General features: G+C 60.2%; 38 non-coding genes across 38 annotated transcripts; all 38 read right to left on the reverse strand.

Annotated features, from left to right (window-relative positions):
• Window positions 1-436: 436 nt before the first annotated feature.
• Window positions 437-509, reverse strand: PHYSODRAFT_t599. Its single transcript has one exon. It is a non-coding gene; the product is annotated as a tRNA-Lys (tRNA).
• A 502-nt stretch (window positions 510-1,011) lies between these two features.
• On the reverse strand, window positions 1,012-1,084 carry PHYSODRAFT_t598. Its single transcript has one exon. It is a non-coding gene; the product is annotated as a tRNA-Lys (tRNA).
• A 503-nt stretch (window positions 1,085-1,587) lies between these two features.
• Window positions 1,588-1,660, reverse strand: PHYSODRAFT_t597. Its single transcript has one exon. It is a non-coding gene; the product is annotated as a tRNA-Lys (tRNA).
• Window positions 1,661-2,162: 502 nt separating this feature from the next.
• Window positions 2,163-2,235, reverse strand: PHYSODRAFT_t596. The gene has a single exon. It is a non-coding gene; the product is annotated as a tRNA-Lys (tRNA).
• A 502-nt stretch (window positions 2,236-2,737) lies between these two features.
• On the reverse strand, window positions 2,738-2,810 carry PHYSODRAFT_t595. Its single transcript has one exon. It is a non-coding gene; the product is annotated as a tRNA-Lys (tRNA).
• Window positions 2,811-3,312: 502 nt separating this feature from the next.
• PHYSODRAFT_t594 lies at window positions 3,313-3,385 on the reverse strand. Its single transcript has one exon. It is a non-coding gene; the product is annotated as a tRNA-Lys (tRNA).
• A 502-nt stretch (window positions 3,386-3,887) lies between these two features.
• Window positions 3,888-3,960, reverse strand: PHYSODRAFT_t593. The gene has a single exon. It is a non-coding gene; the product is annotated as a tRNA-Lys (tRNA).
• Window positions 3,961-4,447: 487 nt separating this feature from the next.
• Window positions 4,448-4,520, reverse strand: PHYSODRAFT_t592. Its single transcript has one exon. It is a non-coding gene; the product is annotated as a tRNA-Lys (tRNA).
• A 499-nt stretch (window positions 4,521-5,019) lies between these two features.
• PHYSODRAFT_t591 lies at window positions 5,020-5,092 on the reverse strand. The gene has a single exon. It is a non-coding gene; the product is annotated as a tRNA-Lys (tRNA).
• A 503-nt stretch (window positions 5,093-5,595) lies between these two features.
• Window positions 5,596-5,668, reverse strand: PHYSODRAFT_t590. The gene has a single exon. It is a non-coding gene; the product is annotated as a tRNA-Lys (tRNA).
• Window positions 5,669-6,171: 503 nt separating this feature from the next.
• Window positions 6,172-6,244, reverse strand: PHYSODRAFT_t589. The gene has a single exon. It is a non-coding gene; the product is annotated as a tRNA-Lys (tRNA).
• A 503-nt stretch (window positions 6,245-6,747) lies between these two features.
• On the reverse strand, window positions 6,748-6,820 carry PHYSODRAFT_t588. Its single transcript has one exon. It is a non-coding gene; the product is annotated as a tRNA-Lys (tRNA).
• A 503-nt stretch (window positions 6,821-7,323) lies between these two features.
• PHYSODRAFT_t587 lies at window positions 7,324-7,396 on the reverse strand. The gene has a single exon. It is a non-coding gene; the product is annotated as a tRNA-Lys (tRNA).
• A 503-nt stretch (window positions 7,397-7,899) lies between these two features.
• PHYSODRAFT_t586 lies at window positions 7,900-7,972 on the reverse strand. Its single transcript has one exon. It is a non-coding gene; the product is annotated as a tRNA-Lys (tRNA).
• A 503-nt stretch (window positions 7,973-8,475) lies between these two features.
• On the reverse strand, window positions 8,476-8,548 carry PHYSODRAFT_t585. The gene has a single exon. It is a non-coding gene; the product is annotated as a tRNA-Lys (tRNA).
• Window positions 8,549-9,054: 506 nt separating this feature from the next.
• On the reverse strand, window positions 9,055-9,127 carry PHYSODRAFT_t584. The gene has a single exon. It is a non-coding gene; the product is annotated as a tRNA-Lys (tRNA).
• Window positions 9,128-9,630: 503 nt separating this feature from the next.
• Window positions 9,631-9,703, reverse strand: PHYSODRAFT_t583. The gene has a single exon. It is a non-coding gene; the product is annotated as a tRNA-Lys (tRNA).
• A 503-nt stretch (window positions 9,704-10,206) lies between these two features.
• PHYSODRAFT_t582 lies at window positions 10,207-10,279 on the reverse strand. Its single transcript has one exon. It is a non-coding gene; the product is annotated as a tRNA-Lys (tRNA).
• Window positions 10,280-10,782: 503 nt separating this feature from the next.
• PHYSODRAFT_t581 lies at window positions 10,783-10,855 on the reverse strand. Its single transcript has one exon. It is a non-coding gene; the product is annotated as a tRNA-Lys (tRNA).
• A 503-nt stretch (window positions 10,856-11,358) lies between these two features.
• Window positions 11,359-11,431, reverse strand: PHYSODRAFT_t580. The gene has a single exon. It is a non-coding gene; the product is annotated as a tRNA-Lys (tRNA).
• A 502-nt stretch (window positions 11,432-11,933) lies between these two features.
• PHYSODRAFT_t579 lies at window positions 11,934-12,006 on the reverse strand. Its single transcript has one exon. It is a non-coding gene; the product is annotated as a tRNA-Lys (tRNA).
• Window positions 12,007-12,509: 503 nt separating this feature from the next.
• PHYSODRAFT_t578 lies at window positions 12,510-12,582 on the reverse strand. The gene has a single exon. It is a non-coding gene; the product is annotated as a tRNA-Lys (tRNA).
• Window positions 12,583-13,070: 488 nt separating this feature from the next.
• On the reverse strand, window positions 13,071-13,143 carry PHYSODRAFT_t577. The gene has a single exon. It is a non-coding gene; the product is annotated as a tRNA-Lys (tRNA).
• Window positions 13,144-13,642: 499 nt separating this feature from the next.
• On the reverse strand, window positions 13,643-13,715 carry PHYSODRAFT_t576. Its single transcript has one exon. It is a non-coding gene; the product is annotated as a tRNA-Lys (tRNA).
• Window positions 13,716-14,218: 503 nt separating this feature from the next.
• PHYSODRAFT_t575 lies at window positions 14,219-14,291 on the reverse strand. Its single transcript has one exon. It is a non-coding gene; the product is annotated as a tRNA-Lys (tRNA).
• A 503-nt stretch (window positions 14,292-14,794) lies between these two features.
• PHYSODRAFT_t574 lies at window positions 14,795-14,867 on the reverse strand. The gene has a single exon. It is a non-coding gene; the product is annotated as a tRNA-Lys (tRNA).
• Window positions 14,868-15,370: 503 nt separating this feature from the next.
• On the reverse strand, window positions 15,371-15,443 carry PHYSODRAFT_t573. The gene has a single exon. It is a non-coding gene; the product is annotated as a tRNA-Lys (tRNA).
• A 503-nt stretch (window positions 15,444-15,946) lies between these two features.
• Window positions 15,947-16,019, reverse strand: PHYSODRAFT_t572. The gene has a single exon. It is a non-coding gene; the product is annotated as a tRNA-Lys (tRNA).
• A 503-nt stretch (window positions 16,020-16,522) lies between these two features.
• PHYSODRAFT_t571 lies at window positions 16,523-16,595 on the reverse strand. Its single transcript has one exon. It is a non-coding gene; the product is annotated as a tRNA-Lys (tRNA).
• Window positions 16,596-17,097: 502 nt separating this feature from the next.
• On the reverse strand, window positions 17,098-17,170 carry PHYSODRAFT_t570. The gene has a single exon. It is a non-coding gene; the product is annotated as a tRNA-Lys (tRNA).
• Window positions 17,171-17,846: 676 nt separating this feature from the next.
• PHYSODRAFT_t569 lies at window positions 17,847-17,919 on the reverse strand. The gene has a single exon. It is a non-coding gene; the product is annotated as a tRNA-Lys (tRNA).
• Window positions 17,920-18,422: 503 nt separating this feature from the next.
• PHYSODRAFT_t568 lies at window positions 18,423-18,495 on the reverse strand. Its single transcript has one exon. It is a non-coding gene; the product is annotated as a tRNA-Lys (tRNA).
• Window positions 18,496-18,998: 503 nt separating this feature from the next.
• PHYSODRAFT_t567 lies at window positions 18,999-19,071 on the reverse strand. The gene has a single exon. It is a non-coding gene; the product is annotated as a tRNA-Lys (tRNA).
• A 503-nt stretch (window positions 19,072-19,574) lies between these two features.
• PHYSODRAFT_t566 lies at window positions 19,575-19,647 on the reverse strand. Its single transcript has one exon. It is a non-coding gene; the product is annotated as a tRNA-Lys (tRNA).
• Window positions 19,648-20,150: 503 nt separating this feature from the next.
• On the reverse strand, window positions 20,151-20,223 carry PHYSODRAFT_t565. Its single transcript has one exon. It is a non-coding gene; the product is annotated as a tRNA-Lys (tRNA).
• A 503-nt stretch (window positions 20,224-20,726) lies between these two features.
• PHYSODRAFT_t564 lies at window positions 20,727-20,799 on the reverse strand. Its single transcript has one exon. It is a non-coding gene; the product is annotated as a tRNA-Lys (tRNA).
• A 502-nt stretch (window positions 20,800-21,301) lies between these two features.
• PHYSODRAFT_t563 lies at window positions 21,302-21,374 on the reverse strand. Its single transcript has one exon. It is a non-coding gene; the product is annotated as a tRNA-Lys (tRNA).
• Window positions 21,375-21,873: 499 nt separating this feature from the next.
• Window positions 21,874-21,946, reverse strand: PHYSODRAFT_t562. Its single transcript has one exon. It is a non-coding gene; the product is annotated as a tRNA-Lys (tRNA).
• Between the last annotated feature and the right edge of the window lie 158 nt (window positions 21,947-22,104).

A 22,104-nucleotide genomic window follows, 5' to 3' on the forward strand; every position in this document is an offset into this window, starting at 1 on the left:
CACACACGCACGCTCGCGCCACACAACCACACGCCACACATGCCTCTCGCTATCCACCCATACCATCTACATACGAACACGCCGCATCCACAGACACGGATCACCGCATCGACCGCCAACAGCTTCAGCATCTGCCTCTGGTCCCCCGCTACGTCCTCATCGCACCAGCGCCTCGTCCGCTGGTTGCTTCGTGCAGCCAAGGTCACGCGCCGCCAGACGCGCATCGCCCTTCGGCCGGCCGCAGTCGCAGGTGACGGGTCGCGAGTCGGGGCCCCAGCCGCCAAGCCCGACGGACATGATCGAGAGACCTTTCTCGAACTCAATGGACAAGCCAGCGACTCCGACATGCGAGCGGGCAGCGACCCACGCACGCATCAACCCGCAGACACGCAGAAAGACGAGCAAGGCATTCCGGAGCAAGAAAGACAAAAGTAGTCGCCCACCGTGGGGCTCGAACCCACGACCACAAGATTAAGAGTCTTGCGCTCTACCGACTGAGCTAGACGGGCTTCATATCCACTACCACACCACAAAAATACAAAATCAAACACCACGCACACCACAACCAAACACACACACGCACGCTCGCGCCACACAACCACACGCCACACATGCCTCTCGCTATCCACCCATACCATCCACATACGAACACGCCGCATCCACAGGCGTGGATCACCGCATCGACTACCGCCAACAGCTTCAGCATCTGCCTCTGGTGCCCCGCTACGTCCTCATCGCACCAGCGCCTCGTCCGCTGGTTGCTTCGTGCAGCCAAGGTCACGCGCCGCCAGACGCGCATCGCCCTTCGGCCGGCCGCAGTCGCAGGTGACGGGTCGCGAGTCGGGGCCCCAGCCGCCAAGCCCGACGGACATGATCGAGAGACCTTTCTCGAACTCAATGGACAAGCCAGCGACTCCGACATGCGAGCGGGCAGCGACCCACGCACGCATCAACCCGCAGACACGCAGAAAGACGAGCAAGGCATTCCGGAGCAAGAAAGACAAAAGTAGTCGCCCACCGTGGGGCTCGAACCCACGACCACAAGATTAAGAGTCTTGCGCTCTACCGACTGAGCTAGACGGGCTTCATATCCACTACCACACCACAAAAATACAAAATCAAACACCACGCAAACCACAACCAAACACACACACGCACGCTCGCGCCACACAACCACACGCCACACATGCCTCTCGCTATCCACCCATACCATCCACATACGAACACGCCGCATCCACAGACACGGATCACCGCATCGACTACCGCCAACAGCTTCAGCATCTGCCTCTGGTGCCCCCGTTACGTCCTCATCGCACCAGCGCCTCGTCCGCTGGTTGCTTCGTGCAGCCAAGGTCACGCGCCGCCAGACGCGCATCGCCCTTGGGCCGGCCGCAGTCGCAGGTGACGGGTCGCGAGTCGGGGCCCCAGCCGCCAAGCCCGACGGACATGATCGAGAGACCTTTCTCGAACTCAATGGACAAGCCAGCGACTCCGACATGCGAGCGGGCAGCGACCCACGCACGCATCAACCCGCAGACACGCAGAAAGACGAGCAAGGCATTCCGGAGCAAGAAAGACAAAAGTAGTCGCCCACCGTGGGGCTCGAACCCACGACCACAAGATTAAGAGTCTTGCGCTCTACCGACTGAGCTAGACGGGCTTCATATCCACTACCACACCACAAAAATACAAAATCAAACACCACGCAAACCACAACCAAACACACACACGCACGCTCGCGCCACACAACCACACGCCACACATGCCTCTCGCTATCCACCCATACCATCCACATACGAACACGCCGCATCCACAGACACGGATCACCGCATCGACTACCGCCAACAGCTTCAGCATCTGCCTCTGGTCCCCCGCTACGTCCTCATCGCACCAGCGCCTCGTCCGCTGGTTGCTTCGTGCAGCCAAGGTCACGCGCCGCCAGACGCGCATCGCCCTTCGGCCGGCCGCAGTCGCAGGTGACGGGTCGCGAGTCGGGGCCCCAGCTGCCAAGCCCGACGGACATGATCGAGAGACCTTTCTCGAACTCAATGGACAAGCCAGCGACTCCGACATGCGAGCGGGCAGCGACCCACGCACGCATCAACCCGCAGACACGCAGAAAGACGAGCAAGGCATTCCGGAGCAAGAAAGACAAAAGTAGTCGCCCACCGTGGGGCTCGAACCCACGACCACAAGATTAAGAGTCTTGCGCTCTACCGACTGAGCTAGACGGGCTTCATATCCACTACCACACCACAAAAATACAAAATCAAACACCACGCAAACCACAACCAAACACACACACGCACGCTCGCGCCACACAACCACACGCCACACATGCCTCTCGCTATCCACCCATACCATCCACATACGAACACGCCGCATCCACAGACACGGATCACCGCATCGACTACCGCCAACAGCTTCAGCATCTGCCTCTGGTCCCCCGCTACGTCCTCATCGCACCAGCGCCTCGTCCGCTGGTTGCTTCGTGCAGCCAAGGTCACGCGCCGCCAGACGCGCATCGCCCTTCGGCCGGCCGCAGTCGCAGGTGACGGGTCGCGAGTCGGGGCCCCAGCTGCCAAGCCCGACGGACATGATCGAGAGACCTTTCTCGAACTCAATGGACAAGCCAGCGACTCCGACATGCGAGCGGGCAGCGACCCACGCACGCATCAACCCGCAGACACGCAGAAAGACGAGCAAGGCATTCCGGAGCAAGAAAGACAAAAGTAGTCGCCCACCGTGGGGCTCGAACCCACGACCACAAGATTAAGAGTCTTGCGCTCTACCGACTGAGCTAGACGGGCTTCATATCCACTACCACACCACAAAAATACAAAATCAAACACCACGCAAACCACAACCAAACACACACACGCACGCTCGCGCCACACAACCACACGCCACACATGCCTCTCGCTATCCACCCATACCATCCACATACGAACACGCCGCATCCACAGACACGGATCACCGCATCGACTACCGCCAACAGCTTCAGCATCTGCCTCTGGTCCCCCGCTACGTCCTCATCGCACCAGCGCCTCGTCCGCTGGTTGCTTCGTGCAGCCAAGGTCACGCGCCGCCAGACGCGCATCGCCCTTCGGCCGGCCGCAGTCGCAGGTGACGGGTCGCGAGTCGGGGCCCCAGCCGCCAAGCCCGACGGACATGATCGAGAGACCTTTCTCGAACTCAATGGACAAGCCAGCGACTCCGACATGCGAGCGGGCAGCGACCCACGCACGCATCAACCCGCAGACACGCAGAAAGACGAGCAAGGCATTCCGGAGCAAGAAAGACAAAAGTAGTCGCCCACCGTGGGGCTCGAACCCACGACCACAAGATTAAGAGTCTTGCGCTCTACCGACTGAGCTAGACGGGCTTCATATCCACTACCACACCACAAAAATACAAAATCAAACACCACGCAAACCACAACCAAACACACACACGCACGCTCGCGCCACACAACCACACGCCACACATGCCTCTCGCTATCCACCCATACCATCCACATACGAACACGCCGCATCCATAGACACGGATCACCGCATCGACTACCGCCAACAGCTTCAGCATCTGCCTCTGGTCCCCCGCTACGTCCTCATCGCACCAGCGCCTCGTCCGCTGGTTGCTTCGTGCAGCCAAGGTCACGCGCCGCCAGACGCGCATCGCCCTTCGGCCGGCCGCAGTCGCAGGTGACGGGTCGCGAGTCGGGGCCCCAGCTGCCAAGCCCGACGGACATGATCGAGAGACCTTTCTCGAACTCAATGGACAAGCCAGCGACTCCGACATGCGAGCGGGCAGCGACCCACGCACGCATCAACCCGCAGACACGCAGAAAGACGAGCAAGGCATTCCGGAGCAAGAAAGACAAAAGTAGTCGCCCACCGTGGGGCTCGAACCCACGACCACAAGATTAAGAGTCTTGCGCTCTACCGACTGAGCTAGACGGGCTTCATATCCACTACCACACCACAAAAATACAAAATCAAACACCACGCAAACCACAACCAAACACACACACGCACGCTCGCGCCACACATGCCTCTCGCTATCCACCCATACCATCCACATACGAACACGCCGCATCCACAGACACGGATCACCGCATCGACTACCGCCAACAGCTTCAGCATCTGCCTCTGGTCCCCCGCTACGTCCTCATCGCACCAGCGCCTCGTCCGCTGGTTGCTTCGTGCAGCCAAGGTCACGCGCCGCCAGACGCGCATCGCCCTTCGGCCGGCCGCAGTCGCAGGTGACGGGTCGCGAGTCGGGGCCCCAGCCGCCAAGCCCGACGGACATGATCGAGAGACCTTTCTCGAACTCAATGGACAAGCCAGCGACTCCGACATGCGAGCGGGCAGCGACCCACGCACGCATCAACCCGCAGACACGCAGAAAGACGAGCAAGGCATTCCGGAGCAAGAAAGACAAAAGTAGTCGCCCACCGTGGGGCTCGAACCCACGACCACAAGATTAAGAGTCTTGCGCTCTACCGACTGAGCTAGACGGGCTTCATATCCACTACCACACCACAAAAATACAAAATCAAACACCACGCACACCACAACCAAACACACACACGCACGCTCGCGCCACACAACCACACGCCACACATGCCTCTCGCTATCCACCCATACCATCCACATACGAACACGCCGCATCCACAGACACGGATCACCGCATCGACCGCCAACAGCTTCAGCATCTGCCTCTGGTCCCCCGCTACGTCCTCATCGCACCAGCGCCTCGTCCGCTGGTTGCTTCGTGCAGCCAAGGTCACGCGCCGCCAGACGCGCATCGCCCTTCGGCCGGCCGCAGTCGCAGGTGACGGGTCGCGAGTCGGGGCCCCAGCCGCCAAGCCCGACGGACATGATCGAGAGACCTTTCTCGAACTCAATGGACAAGCCAGCGACTCCGACATGCGAGCGGGCAGCGACCCACGCACGCATCAACCCGCAGACACGCAGAAAGACGAGCAAGGCATTCCGGAGCATGAAAGACAAAAGTAGTCGCCCACCGTGGGGCTCGAACCCACGACCACAAGATTAAGAGTCTTGCGCTCTACCGACTGAGCTAGACGGGCTTCATATCCACTACCACACCACAAAAATACAAAATCAAACACCACGCACACCACAACCAAACACACACACGCACGCTCGCGCCACACAACCACACGCCACACATGCCTCTCGCTATCCACCCATACCATCCACATACGAACACGCCGCATCCACAGACACGGATCACCGCATCGACTACCGCCAACAGCTTCAGCATCTGCCTCTGGTGCCCCCGCTACGTCCTCATCGCACCAGCGCCTCGTCCGCTGGTTGCTTCGTGCAGCCAAGGTCACGCGCCGCCAGACGCGCATCGCCCTTCGGCCGGCCGCAGTCGCAGGTGACGGGTCGCGAGTCGGGGCCCCAGCCGCCAAGCCCGACGGACATGATCGAGAGACCTTTCTCGAACTCAATGGACAAGCCAGCGACTCCGACATGCGAGCGGGCAGCGACCCACGCACGCATCAACCCGCAGACACGCAGAAAGACGAGCAAGGCATTCCGGAGCATGAAAGACAAAAGTAGTCGCCCACCGTGGGGCTCGAACCCACGACCACAAGATTAAGAGTCTTGCGCTCTACCGACTGAGCTAGACGGGCTTCATATCCACTACCACACCACAAAAATACAAAATCAAACACCACGCACACCACAACCAAACACACACACGCACGCTCGCGCCACACAACCACACGCCACACATGCCTCTCGCTATCCACCCATACCATCCACATACGAACACGCCGCATCCACAGACACGGATCACCGCATCGACTACCGCCAACAGCTTCAGCATCTGCCTCTGGTGCCCCCGCTACGTCCTCATCGCACCAGCGCCTCGTCCGCTGGTTGCTTCGTGCAGCCAAGGTCACGCGCCGCCAGACGCGCATCGCCCTTCGGCCGGCCGCAGTCGCAGGTGACGGGTCGCGAGTCGGGGCCCCAGCCGCCAAGCCCGACGGACATGATCGAGAGACCTTTCTCGAACTCAATGGACAAGCCAGCGACTCCGACATGCGAGCGGGCAGCGACCCACGCACGCATCAACCCGCAGACACGCAGAAAGACGAGCAAGGCATTCCGGAGCAAGAAAGACAAAAGTAGTCGCCCACCGTGGGGCTCGAACCCACGACCACAAGATTAAGAGTCTTGCGCTCTACCGACTGAGCTAGACGGGCTTCATATCCACTACCACACCACAAAAATACAAAATCAAACACCACGCAAACCACAACCAAACACACACACGCACGCTCGCGCCACACAACCACACGCCACACATGCCTCTCGCTATCCACCCATACCATCCACATACGAACACGCCGCATCCACAGACACGGATCACCGCATCGACTACCGCCAACAGCTTCAGCATCTGCCTCTGGTGCCCCCGCTACGTCCTCATCGCACCAGCGCCTCGTCCGCTGGTTGCTTCGTGCAGCCAAGGTCACGCGCCGCCAGACGCGCATCGCCCTTCGGCCGGCCGCAGTCGCAGGTGACGGGTCGCGAGTCGGGGCCCCAGCCGCCAAGCCCGACGGACATGATCGAGAGACCTTTCTCGAACTCAATGGACAAGCCAGCGACTCCGACATGCGAGCGGGCAGCGACCCACGCACGCATCAACCCGCAGACACGCAGAAAGACGAGCAAGGCATTCCGGAGCAAGAAAGACAAAAGTAGTCGCCCACCGTGGGGCTCGAACCCACGACCACAAGATTAAGAGTCTTGCGCTCTACCGACTGAGCTAGACGGGCTTCATATCCACTACCACACCACAAAAATACAAAATCAAACACCACGCAAACCACAACCAAACACACACACGCACGCTCGCGCCACACAACCACACGCCACACATGCCTCTCGCTATCCACCCATACCATCCACATACGAACACGCCGCATCCACAGACACGGATCACCGCATCGACTACCGCCAACAGCTTCAGCATCTGCCTCTGGTGCCCCCGCTACGTCCTCATCGCACCAGCGCCTCGTCCGCTGGTTGCTTCGTGCAGCCAAGGTCACGCGCCGCCAGACGCGCATCGCCCTTGGGCCGGCCGCAGTCGCAGGTGACGGGTCGCGAGTCGGGGCCCCAGCCGCCAAGCCCGACGGACATGATTGAGAGACCTTTCTCGAACTCAATGGACAAGCCAGCGACTCCGACATGCGAGCGGGCAGCGACCCACGCACGCATCAACCCGCAGACACGCAGAAAGACGAGCAAGGCATTCCGGAGCAAGAAAGACAAAAGTAGTCGCCCACCGTGGGGCTCGAACCCACGACCACAAGATTAAGAGTCTTGCGCTCTACCGACTGAGCTAGACGGGCTTCATATCCACTACCACACCACAAAAATACAAAATCAAACACCACGCACACCACAACCAAACACACACACGCACGCTCGCGCCACACAACCACACGCCACACATGCCTCTCGCTATCCACCCATACCATCCACATACGAACACGCCGCATCCACAGACACGGATCACCGCATCGACTACCGCCAACAGCTTCAGCATCTGCCTCTGGTGCCCCCGCTACGTCCTCATCGCACCAGCGCCTCGTCCGCTGGTTGCTTCGTGCAGCCAAGGTCACGCGCCGCCAGACGCGCATCGCCCTTCGGCCGGCCGCAGTCGCAGGTGACGGGTCGCGAGTCGGGGCCCCAGCCGCCAAGCCCGACGGACATGATCGAGAGACCTTTCTCGAACTCAATGGACAAGCCAGCGACTCCGACATGCGAGCGGGCAGCGACCCACGCACGCATCAACCCGCAGACACGCAGAAAGACGAGCAAGGCATTCCGGAGCAAGAAAGACAAAAGCAGTCGCCCACCGTGGGGCTCGAACCCACGACCACAAGATTAAGAGTCTTGCGCTCTACCGACTGAGCTAGACGGGCTTCATATCCACTACCACACCACAAAAATACAAAATCAAACACCACGCACACCACAACCAAACACACACACGCACGCTCGCGCCACACAACCACACGCCACACATGCCTCTCGCTATCCACCCATACCATCCACATACGAACACGCCGCATCCACAGACACGGATCACCGCATCGACTACCGCCAACAGCTTCAGCATCTGCCTCTGGTGCCCCCGCTACGTCCTCATCGCACCAGCGCCTCGTCCGCTGGTTGCTTCGTGCAGCCAAGGTCACGCGCCGCCAGACGCGCATCGCCCTTCGGCCGGCCGCAGTCGCAGGTGACGGGTCGCGAGTCGGGGCCCCAGCCGCCAAGCCCGACGGACATGATCGAGAGACCTTTCTCGAACTCAATGGACAAGCCAGCGACTCCGACATGCGAGCGGGCAGCGACCCACGCACGCATCAACCCGCAGACACGCAGAAAGACGAGCAAGGCATTCCGGAGCAAGAAAGACAAAAGCAGTCGCCCACCGTGGGGCTCGAACCCACGACCACAAGATTAAGAGTCTTGCGCTCTACCGACTGAGCTAGACGGGCTTCATATCCACTACCACACCACAAAAATACAAAATCAAACACCACGCACACCACAACCAAACACACACACGCACGCTCGCGCCACACAACCACACGCCACACATGCCTCTCGCTATCCACCCATACCATCCACATACGAACACGCCGCATCCACAGACACGGATCACCGCATCGACCGCCAACAGCTTCAGCATCTGCCTCTGGTCCCCCGCTACGTCCTCATCGCACCAGCGCCTCGTCCGCTGGTTGCTTCGTGCAGCCAAGGTCACGCGCCGCCAGACGCGCATCGCCCTTCGGCCGGCCGCAGTCGCAGGTGACGGGTCGCGAGTCGGGGCCCCAGCCGCCAAGCCCGACGGACATGATCGAGAGACCTTTCTCGAACTCAATACTCAATGGACAAGCCAGCGACTCCGACATGCGAGCGGGCAGCGACCCACGCACGCATCAACCCGCAGACACGCAGAAAGACGAGCAAGGCATTCCGGAGCAAGAAAGACAAAAGTAGTCGCCCACCGTGGGGCTCGAACCCACGACCACAAGATTAAGAGTCTTGCGCTCTACCGACTGAGCTAGACGGGCTTCATATCCACTACCACACCACAAAAATACAAAATCAAACACCACGCACACCACAACCAAACACACACACGCACGCTCGCGCCACACAACCACACGCCACACATGCCTCTCGCTATCCACCCATACCATCCACATACGAACACGCCGCATCCACAGACACGGATCACCGCATCGACTACCGCCAACAGCTTCAGCATCTGCCTCTGGTGCCCCCGCTACGTCCTCATCGCACCAGCGCCTCGTCCGCTGGTTGCTTCGTGCAGCCAAGGTCACGCGCCGCCAGACGCGCATCGCCCTTCGGCCGGCCGCAGTCGCAGGTGACGGGTCGCGAGTCGGGGCCCCAGCCGCCAAGCCCGACGGACATGATCGAGAGACCTTTCTCGAACTCAATGGACAAGCCAGCGACTCCGACATGCGAGCGGGCAGCGACCCACGCACGCATCAACCCGCAGACACGCAGAAAGACGAGCAAGGCATTCCGGAGCAAGAAAGACAAAAGTAGTCGCCCACCGTGGGGCTCGAACCCACGACCACAAGATTAAGAGTCTTGCGCTCTACCGACTGAGCTAGACGGGCTTCATATCCACTACCACACCACAAAAATACAAAATCAAACACCACGCAAACCACAACCAAACACACACACGCACGCTCGCGCCACACAACCACACGCCACACATGCCTCTCGCTATCCACCCATACCATCCACATACGAACACGCCGCATCCATAGACACGGATCACCGCATCGACTACCGCCAACAGCTTCAGCATCTGCCTCTGGTGCCCCCGCTACGTCCTCATCGCACCAGCGCCTCGTCCGCTGGTTGCTTCGTGCAGCCAAGGTCACGCGCCGCCAGACGCGTATCGCCCTTCGGCCGGCCGCAGTCGCAGGTGACGGGTCGCGAGTCGGGGCCCCAGCCGCCAAGCCCGACGGTCATGATCGAGAGACCTTTCTCGAACTCAATGGACAAGCCAGCGACTCCGACATGCGAGCGGGCAGCGACCCACGCACGCATCAACCCGCAGACACGCAGAAAGACGAGCAAGGCATTCCGGAGCAAGAAAGACAAAAGTAGTCGCCCACCGTGGGGCTCGAACCCACGACCACAAGATTAAGAGTCTTGCGCTCTACCGACTGAGCTAGACGGGCTTCATATCCACTACCACACCACAAAAATACAAAATCAAACACCACGCACACCACAACCAAACACACACACGCACGCTCGCGCCACACAACCACACGCCACACATGCCTCTCGCTATCCACCCATACCATCCACATACGAACACGCCGCATCCACAGACACGGATCACCGCATCGACTACCGCCAACAGCTTCAGCATCTGCCTCTGGTGCCCCCGCTACGTCCTCATCGCACCAGCGCCTCGTCCGCTGGTTGCTTCGTGCAGCCAAGGTCACGCGCCGCCAGACGCGCATCGCCCTTCGGCCGGCCGCAGTCGCAGGTGACGGGTCGCGAGTCGGGGCCCCAGCCGCCAAGCCCGACGGACATGATCGAGAGACCTTTCTCGAACTCAATGGACAAGCCAGCGACTCCGACATGCGAGCGGGCAGCGACCCACGCACGCATCAACCCGCAGACACGCAGAAAGACGAGCAAGGCATTCCGGAGCAAGAAAGACAAAAGTAGTCGCCCACCGTGGGGCTCGAACCCACGACCACAAGATTAAGAGTCTTGCGCTCTACCGACTGAGCTAGACGGGCTTCATATCCACTACCACACCACAAAAATACAAAATCAAACACCACGCACACCACAACCAAACACACACACGCACGCTCGCGCCACACAACCACACGCCACACATGCCTCTCGCTATCCACCCATACCATCCACATACGAACACGCCGCATCCATAGACACGGATCACCGCATCGACTACCGCCAACAGCTTCAGCATCTGCCTCTGGTGCCCCCGCTACGTCCTCATCGCACCAGCGCCTCGTCCGCTGGTTGCTTCGTGCAGCCAAGGTCACGCGCCGCCAGACGCGCATCGCCCTTCGGCCGGCCGCAGTCGCAGGTGACGGGTCGCGAGTCGGGGCCCCAGCCGCCAAGCCCGACGGACATGATCGAGAGACCTTTCTCGAACTCAATGGACAAGCCAGCGACTCCGACATGCGAGCGGGCAGCGACCCACGCACGCATCAACCCGCAGACACGCAGAAAGACGAGCAAGGCATTCCGGAGCAAGAAAGACAAAAGTAGTCGCCCACCGTGGGGCTCGAACCCACGACCACAAGATTAAGAGTCTTGCGCTCTACCGACTGAGCTAGACGGGCTTCATATCCACTACCACACCACAAAAATACAAAATCAAACACCACGCACACCACAACCAAACACACACACGCACGCTCGCGCCACACAACCACACGCCACACATGCCTCTCGCTATCCACCCATACCATCCACATACGAACACGCCGCATCCATAGACACGGATCACCGCATCGACTACCGCCAACAGCTTCAGCATCTGCCTCTGGTGCCCCGCTACGTCCTCATCGCACCAGCGCCTCGTCCGCTGGTTGCTTCGTGCAGCCAAGGTCACGCGCCGCCAGACGCGCATCGCCCTTCGGCCGGCCGCAGTCGCAGGTGACGGGTCGCGAGTCGGGGCCCCAGCCGCCAAGCCCGACGGACATGATCGAGAGACCTTTCTCGAACTCAATGGACAAGCCAGCGACTCCGACATGCGAGCGGGCAGCGACCCACGCACGCATCAACCCGCAGACACGCAGAAAGACGAGCAAGGCATTCCGGAGCAAGAAAGACAAAAGTAGTCGCCCACCGTGGGGCTCGAACCCACGACCACAAGATTAAGAGTCTTGCGCTCTACCGACTGAGCTAGACGGGCTTCATATCCACTACCACACCACAAAAATACAAAATCAAACACCACGCAAACCACAACCAAACACACACACGCACGCTCGCGCCACACAACCACACGCCACACATGCCTCTCGCTATCCACCCATACCATCCACATACGAACACGCCGCATCCATAGACACGGATCACCGCATCGACTACCGCCAACAGCTTCAGCATCTGCCTCTGGTGCCCCCGCTACGTCCTCATCGCACCAGCGCCTCGTCCGCTGGTTGCTTCGTGCAGCCAAGGTCACGCGCCGCCAGACGCGCATCGCCCTTCGGCCGGCCGCAGTCGCAGGTGACGGGTCGCGAGTCGGGGCCCCAGCCGCCAAGCCCGACGGACATGATCGAGAGACCTTTCTCGAACTCAATGGACAAGCCAGCGACTCCGACATGCGAGCGGGCAGCGACCCACGCACGCATCAACCCGCAGACACGCAGAAAGACGAGCAAGGCATTCCGGAGCAAGAAAGACAAAAGTAGTCGCCCACCGTGGGGCTCGAACCCACGACCACAAGATTAAGAGTCTTGCGCTCTACCGACTGAGCTAGACGGGCTTCATATCCACTACCACACCACAAAAATACAAAATCAAACACCACGCACACCACAACCAAACACACACACGCACGCTCGCGCCACACATGCCTCTCGCTATCCACCCATACCATCCACATACGAACACGCCGCATCCACAGACACGGATCACCGCATCGACTACCGCCAACAGCTTCAGCATCTGCCTCTGGTGCCCCCGCTACGTCCTCATCGCACCAGCGCCTCGTCCGCTGGTTGCTTCGTGCAGCCAAGGTCACGCGCCGCCAGACGCGCATCGCCCTTCGGCCGGCCGCAGTCGCAGGTGACGGGTCGCGAGTCGGGGCCCCAGCCGCCAAGCCCGACGGACATGATCGAGAGACCTTTCTCGAACTCAATGGACAAGCCAGCGACTCCGACATGCGAGCGGGCAGCGACCCACGCACGCATCAACCCGCAGACACGCAGAAAGACGAGCAAGGCATTCCGGAGCAAGAAAGACAAAAGTAGTCGCCCACCGTGGGGCTCGAACCCACGACCACAAGATTAAGAGTCTTGCGCTCTACCGACTGAGCTAGACGGGCTTCATATCCACTACCACACCACAAAAATACAAAATCAAACACCACGCACACCACAACCAAACACACACACGCACGCTCGCGCCACACAACCACACGCCACACATGCCTCTCGCTATCCACCCATACCATCCACATACGAACACGCCGCATCCACAGACACGGATCACCGCATCGACCGCCAACAGCTTCAGCATCTGCCTCTGGTCCCCCGCTACGTCCTCATCGCACCAGCGCCTCGTCCGCTGGTTGCTTCGTGCAGCCAAGGTCACGCGCCGCCAGACGCGCATCGCCCTTCGGCCGGCCGCAGTCGCAGGTGACGGGTCGCGAGTCGGGGCCCCAGCCGCCAAGCCCGACGGACATGATCGAGAGACCTTTCTCGAACTCAATGGACAAGCCAGCGACTCCGACATGCGAGCGGGCAGCGACCCACGCACGCATCAACCCGCAGACACGCAGAAAGACGAGCAAGGCATTCCGGAGCAAGAAAGACAAAAGTAGTCGCCCACCGTGGGGCTCGAACCCACGACCACAAGATTAAGAGTCTTGCGCTCTACCGACTGAGCTAGACGGGCTTCATATCCACTACCACACCACAAAAATACAAAATCAAACACCACGCAAACCACAACCAAACACACACACGCACGCTCGCGCCACACAACCACACGCCACACATGCCTCTCGCTATCCACCCATACCATCCACATACGAACACGCCGCATCCATAGACACGGATCACCGCATCGACTACCGCCAACAGCTTCAGCATCTGCCTCTGGTGCCCCCGCTACGTCCTCATCGCACCAGCGCCTCGTCCGCTGGTTGCTTCGTGCAGCCAAGGTCACGCGCCGCCAGACGCGCATCGCCCTTCGGCCGGCCGCAGTCGCAGGTGACGGGTCGCGAGTCGGGGCCCCAGCCGCCAAGCCCGACGGACATGATCGAGAGACCTTTCTCGAACTCAATGGACAAGCCAGCGACTCCGACATGCGAGCGGGCAGCGACCCACGCACGCATCAACCCGCAGACACGCAGAAAGACGAGCAAGGCATTCCGGAGCAAGAAAGACAAAAGTAGTCGCCCACCGTGGGGCTCGAACCCACGACCACAAGATTAAGAGTCTTGCGCTCTACCGACTGAGCTAGACGGGCTTCATATCCACTACCACACCACAAAAATACAAAATCAAACACCACGCACACCACAACCAAACACACACACGCACGCTCGCGCCACACAACCACACGCCACACATGCCTCTCGCTATCCACCCATACCATCCACATACGAACACGCCGCATCCACAGACACGGATCACCGCATCGACTACCGCCAACAGCTTCAGCATCTGCCTCTGGTGCCCCCGCTACGTCCTCATCGCACCAGCGCCTCGTCCGCTGGTTGCTTCGTGCAGCCAAGGTCACGCGCCGCCAGACGCGCATCGCCCTTCGGCCGGCCGCAGTCGCAGGTGACGGGTCGCGAGTCGGGGCCCCAGCCGCCAAGCCCGACGGACATAATCGAGAGACCTTTCTCGAACTCAATGGACAAGCCAGCGACTCCGACATGCGAGCGGGCAGCGACCCACGCACGCATCAACCCGCAGACACGCAGAAAGACGAGCAAGGCATTCCGGAGCAAGAAAGACAAAAGTAGTCGCCCACCGTGGGGCTCGAACCCACGACCACAAGATTAAGAGTCTTGCGCTCTACCGACTGAGCTAGACGGGCTTCATATCCACTACCACACCACAAAAATACAAAATCAAACACCACGCACACCACAACCAAACACACACACGCACGCTCGCGCCACACAACCACACGCCACACATGCCTCTCGCTATCCACCCATACCATCCACATACGAACACGCCGCATCCACAGACACGGATCACCGCATCGACTACCGCCAACAGCTTCAGCATCTGCCTCTGGTGCCCCCGCTACGTCCTCATCGCACCAGCGCCTCGTCCGCTGGTTGCTTCGTGCAGCCAAGGTCACGCGCCGCCAGACGCGCATCGCCCTTCGGCCGGCCGCAGTCGCAGGTGACGGGTCGCGAGTCGGGGCCCCAGCCGCCAAGCCCGACGGACATGATCGAGAGACCTTTCTCGAACTCAATGGACAAGCCAGCGACTCCGACATGCGAGCGGGCAGCGACCCACGCACGCATCAACCCGCAGACACGCAGAAAAACGAGCAAGGCATTCCGGAGCAAGAAAGACAAAAGTAGTCGCCCACCGTGGGGCTCGAACCCACGACCACAAGATTAAGAGTCTTGCGCTCTACCGACTGAGCTAGACGGGCTTCATATCCACTACCACATCACAAAAATACAAAATCAAACACCACGCACACCACAACCAAACACACACACGCACGCTCGCGCCACACAACCACACGCCACACATGCCTCTCGCTATCCACCCATACCATCCACATACGAACACGCCGCATCCACAGACACGGATCACCGCATCGACTACCGCCAACAGCTTCAGCATCTGCCTCTGGTGCCCCCGCTACGTCCTCATCGCACCAGCGCCTCGTCCGCTGGTTGCTTCGTGCAGCCAAGGTCACGCGCCGCCAGACGCGCATCGCCCTTCGGCCGGCCGCAGTCGCAGGTGACGGGTCGCGAGTCGGGGCCCCAGCCGCCAAGCCCGACGGACATGATCGAGAGACCTTTCTCGAACTCAATGGACAAGCCAGCGACTCCGACATGCGAGCGGGCAGCGACCCACGCACGCATCAATCCGCAGACACGCAGAAAGACGAGCAAGGCATTCCGGAGCAAGAAAGACAAAAGTAGTCGCCCACCGTGGGGCTCGAACCCACGACCACAAGATTAAGAGTCTTGCGCTCTACCGACTGAGCTAGACGGGCTTCATATCCACTACCACATCACAAAAATACAAAATCAAACACCACGCACACCACAACCAAACACACACACGCACGCTCGCGCCACACAACCACACGCCACACATGCCTCTCGCTATCCACCCATACCATCCACATACGAACACGCCGCATCCACAGACACGGATCACCGCATCGACTACCGCCAACAGCTTCAGCATCTGCCTCTGGTGCCCCCGCTACGTCCTCATCGCACCAGCGCCTCGTCCGCTGGTTGCTTCGTGCAGCCAAGGTCACGCGCCGCCAGACGCGCATCGCCCTTCGGCCGGCCGCAGTCGCAGGTGACGGGTCGCGAGTCGGGGCCCCAGCCGCCAAGCCCGACGGACATGATCGAGAGACCTTTCTCGAACTCAATGGACAAGCCAGCGACTCCGACATGCGAGCGGGCAGCGACCCACGCACGCATCAACCCGCAGACACGCAGAAAGACGAGCAAGGCATTCCGGAGCAAGAAAGACAAAAGCAGTCGCCCACCGTGGGGCTCGAACCCACGACCACAAGATTAAGAGTCTTGCGCTCTACCGACTGAGCTAGACGGGCTTCATATCCACTACCACATCACAAAAATACAAAATCAAACACCACGCACACCACAACCAAACACACACACGCACGCTCGCGCCACACAACCACACGCCACACATGCCTCTCGCTATCCACCCATACCATCCACATACGAACACGCCGCATCCACAGACACGGATCACCGCATCGACTACCGCCAACAGCTTCAGCATCTGCCTCTGGTGCCCCGCTACGTCCTCATCGCACCAGCGCCTCGTCCGCTGGTTGCTTCGTGCAGCCAAGGTCACGCGCCGCCAGACGCGCATCGCCCTTCGGCCGGCCGCAGTCGCAGGTGACGGGTCGCGAGTCGGGGCCCCAGCCGCCAAGCCCGACGGACATGATCGAGAGACCTTTCTCGAACTCAATGGACAAGCCAGCGACTCCGACATGCGAGCGGGCAGCGACCCACGCACGCATCAACCCGCAGACACGCAGAAAGACGAGCAAGGCATTCCGGAGCAAGAAAGACAAAAGTAGTCGCCCACCGTGGGGCTCGAACCCACGACCACAAGATTAAGAGTCTTGCGCTCTACCGACTGAGCTAGACGGGCTTCATATCCACTACCACACCACAAAAATACAAAATCAAACACCACGCACACCACAACCAAACACACACACGCACGCTCGCGCCACACAACCACACGCCACACATGCCTCTCGCTATCCACCCATACCATCCACATACGAACACGCCGCATCCACAGACACGGATCACCGCATCGACTACCGCCAACCCACACCACAAAAATACAAAATCAAACACCACGCACACCACAACCAAACACACACACGCACGCTCGCGCCACACAACCACACGCCACACATGCCTCTCGCTATCCACCCATACCATCCACATACGAACACGCCGCATCCATAGACACGGATCACCGCATCGACTACCGCCAACAGCTTCAGCATCTGCCTCTGGTGCCCCCGCTACGTCCTCATCGCACCAGCGCCTCGTCCGCTGGTTGCTTCGTGCAGCCAAGGTCACGCGCCGCCAGACGCGCATCGCCCTTCGGCCGGCCGCAGTCGCAGGTGACGGGTCGCGAGTCGGGGCCCCAGCCGCCAAGCCCGACGGTCATGATCGAGAGACCTTTCTCGAACTCAATGGACAAGCCAGCGACTCCGACATGCGAGCGGGCAGCGACCCACGCACGCATCAACCCGCAGACACGCAGAAAGACGAGCAAGGCATTCCGGAGCAAGAAAGACAAAAGTAGTCGCCCACCGTGGGGCTCGAACCCACGACCACAAGATTAAGAGTCTTGCGCTCTACCGACTGAGCTAGACGGGCTTCATATCCACTACCACACCACAAAAATACAAAATCAAACACCACGCACACCACAACCAAACACACACACGCACGCTCGCGCCACACAACCACACGCCACACATGCCTCTCGCTATCCACCCATACCATCCACATACGAACACGCCGCATCCACAGACACGGATCACCGCATCGACTACCGCCAACAGCTTCAGCATCTGCCTCTGGTGCCCCCGCTACGTCCTCATCGCACCAGCACCTCGTCCGCTGGTTGCTTCGTGCAGCCAAGGTCACGCGCCGCCAGACGCGCATCGCCCTTCGGCCGGCCGCAGTCGCAGGTGACGGGTCGCGAGTCGGGGCCCCAGCCGCCAAGCCCGACGGTCATGATCGAGAGACCTTTCTCGAACTCAATGGACAAGCCAGCGACTCCGACATGCGAGCGGGCAGCGACCCACGCACGCATCAACCCGCAGACACGCAGAAAGACGAGCAAGGCATTCCGGAGCAAGAAAGACAAAAGTAGTCGCCCACCGTGGGGCTCGAACCCACGACCACAAGATTAAGAGTCTTGCGCTCTACCGACTGAGCTAGACGGGCTTCATATCCACTACCACACCACAAAAATACAAAATCAAACACCACGCACACCACAACCAAACACACACACGCACGCTCGCGCCACACAACCACACGCCACACATGCCTCTCGCTATCCACCCATACCATCCACATACGAACACGCCGCATCCACAGACACGGATCACCGCATCGACTACCGCCAACAGCTTCAGCATCTGCCTCTGGTGCCCCCGCTACGTCCTCATCGCACCAGCACCTCGTCCGCTGGTTGCTTCGTGCAGCCAAGGTCACGCGCCGCCAGACGCGCATCGCCCTTCGGCCGGCCGCAGTCGCAGGTGACGGGTCGCGAGTCGGGGCCCCAGCCGCCAAGCCCGACGGACATGATCGAGAGACCTTTCTCGAACTCAATGGACAAGCCAGCGACTCCGACATGCGAGCGGGCAGCGACCCACGCACGCATCAACCCGCAGACACGCAGAAAGACGAGCAAGGCATTCCGGAGCAAGAAAGACAAAAGCAGTCGCCCACCGTGGGGCTCGAACCCACGACCACAAGATTAAGAGTCTTGCGCTCTACCGACTGAGCTAGACGGGCTTCATATCCACTACCACACCACAAAAATACAAAATCAAACACCACGCACACCACAACCAAACACACACACGCACGCTCGCGCCACACAACCACACGCCACACATGCCTCTCGCTATCCACCCATACCATCCACATACGAACACGCCGCATCCACAGACACGGATCACCGCATCGACTACCGCCAACAGCTTCAGCATCTGCCTCTGGTGCCCCCGCTACGTCCTCATCGCACCAGCGCCTCGTCCGCTGGTTGCTTCGTGCAGCCAAGGTCACGCGCCGCCAGACGCGCATCGCCCTTCGGCCGGCCGCAGTCGCAGGTGACGGGTCGCGAGTCGGGGCCCCAGCCGCCAAGCCCGACGGACATGATCGAGAGACCTTTCTCGAACTCAATGGACAAGCCAGCGACTCCGACATGCGAGCGGGCAGCGACCCACGCACGCATCAACCCGCAGACACGCAGAAAGACGAGCAAGGCATTCCGGAGCAAGAAAGACAAAAGCAGTCGCCCACCGTGGGGCTCGAACCCACGACCACAAGATTAAGAGTCTTGCGCTCTACCGACTGAGCTAGACGGGCTTCATATCCACTACCACATCACAAAAATACAAAATCAAACACCACGCAAACCACAACCAAACACACACACGCACGCTCGCGCCACACAACCACACGCCACACATGCCTCTCGCTATCCACCCATACCATCCACATACGAACACGCCGCATCCACAGACACGGATCACCGCATCGACTACCGCCAACAGCTTCAGCATCTGCCTCTGGTGCCCCCGCTACGTCCTCATCGCACCAGCGCCTCGTCCGCTGGTTGCTTCGTGCAGCCAAGGTCACGCGCCGCCAGACGCGCATCGCCCTTCGGCCGGCCGCAGTCGCAGGTGACGGGTCGCGAGTCGGGGCCCCAGCCGCCAAGCCCGACGGACATGATCGAGAGACCTTTCTCGAACTCAATGGACAAGCCAGCGACTCCGACATGCGAGCGGGCAGCGACCCACGCACGCATCAACCCGCAGACACGCAGAAAGACGAGCAAGGCATTCCGGAGCAAGAAAGACAAAAGCAGTCGCCCACCGTGGGGCTCGAACCCACGACCACAAGATTAAGAGTCTTGCGCTCTACCGACTGAGCTAGACGGGCTTCATATCCACTACCACACCACAAAAATACAAAATCAAACACCACGCACACCACAACCAAACACACACACGCACGCTCGCGCCACACAACCACACGCCACACATGCCTCTCGCTATCCACCCATACCATCCACATACGAACACGCCGCATCCACAGACACGGATCACCGCATCGACTACCGCCAACAGCTTCAGCATCTGCCTCTGGTGCCCCCGCTACGTCCTCATCGCACCAGCGCCTCGTCCGCTGGTTGCTTCGTGCAGCCAAGGTCACGCGCCGCCAGACGCGCATCGCCCTTCGGCCGGCCGCAGTCGCAGGTGACGGGTCGCGAGTCGGGGCCCCAGCCGCCAAGCCCGACGGACATGATCGAGAGACCTTTCTCGAACTCAATGGACAAGCCAGCGACTCCGACATGCGAGCGGGCAGCGACCCACGCACGCATCAACCCGCAGACACGCAGAAAGACGAGCAAGGCATTCCGGAGCAAGAAAGACAAAAGCAGTCGCCCACCGTGGGGCTCGAACCCACGACCACAAGATTAAGAGTCTTGCGCTCTACCGACTGAGCTAGACGGGCTTCATATCCACTACCACACCACAAAAATACAAAATCAAACACCACGCAAACCACAACCAAACACACACACGCACGCTCGCGCCACACAACCACACGCCACACATGCCTCTCGCTATCCACCCATACCATCCACATACGAACACGCCGCATCCACAGACACGGATCACCGCATCGACTACCGCCAACAGCTTCAGCATCTGCCTCTGGTCCCCCGCTACGTCCTCATCGCACCAGCGCCTCGTCCGCTGGTTGCTTCGTGCAGCCAAGGTCACGCGCCGCCAGACGCGCATCGCCCTTCGGCCGGCCGCAGTCGCAGGTGACGGGTCGCGAGTCGGGGCCCCAGCCGCCAAGCCCGACGGACATGATCGAGAGACCTTTCTCGAACTCAATGGACAAGCCAGCGACTCCGACATGCGAGCGGGCAGCGACCCACGCACGCATCAACCCGCAGACACGCAGAAAGACGAGCAAGGCATTCCGGAGCAAGAAAGACAAAAGTAGTCGCCCACCGTGGGGCTCGAACCCACGACCACAAGATTAAGAGTCTTGCGCTCTACCGACTGAGCTAGACGGGCTTCATATCCACTACCACACCACAAAAATACAAAATCAAACACCACGCAAACCACAACCAAACACACACACGCACGCTCGCGCCACACAACCACACGCCACACATGCCTCTCGCTATCCACCCATACCATCCACATACGAACACGCCGCATCCACAGACACGGATCACCGCATCGACCGCCAACAGCTTCAGCATCTGCCTCTGGTCCCCCGCTACGTCCTCATCGCACCAGCGCCTCGTCCGCTGGTTGCTTCGTGCAGCCAAGGTCACGCGCCGCCAGACGCGCATCGCCCTTCGGCCGGCCGCAGTCGCAGGTGACGGGTCGCGAGTCGGGGCCCCAGCCGCCAAGCCCGACGGACATGATCGAGAGACCTTTCTCGAACTCAATGGACAAGCCAGCGACTCCGACATGCGAGCGGGCAGCGACCCACGCACGCATCAACCCGCAGACACGCAGAAAGACGAGCAAGGCATTCCGGAGCAAGAAAGACAAAAGTAGTCGCCCACCGTGGGGCTCGAACCCACGACCACAAGATTAAGAGTCTTGCGCTCTACCGACTGAGCTAGACGGGCTTCATATCCACTACCACACCACAAAAATACAAAATCAAACACCACGCAAACCACAACCAAACACACACACGCACGCTCGCGCCACACAACCACACGCCACACATGCCTCTCGCTATCCACCCATACCATCCACATACGAACACGCCGCATCCACAGAC

The sequence above is a fragment of the Phytophthora sojae genome (genome assembly GCF_000149755.1).
Source record: "Phytophthora sojae unplaced genomic scaffold PHYSOscaffold_2, whole genome shotgun sequence".
NCBI classification, from domain to species: domain Eukaryota; phylum Oomycota; class Peronosporomycetes; order Peronosporales; family Peronosporaceae; genus Phytophthora; species Phytophthora sojae.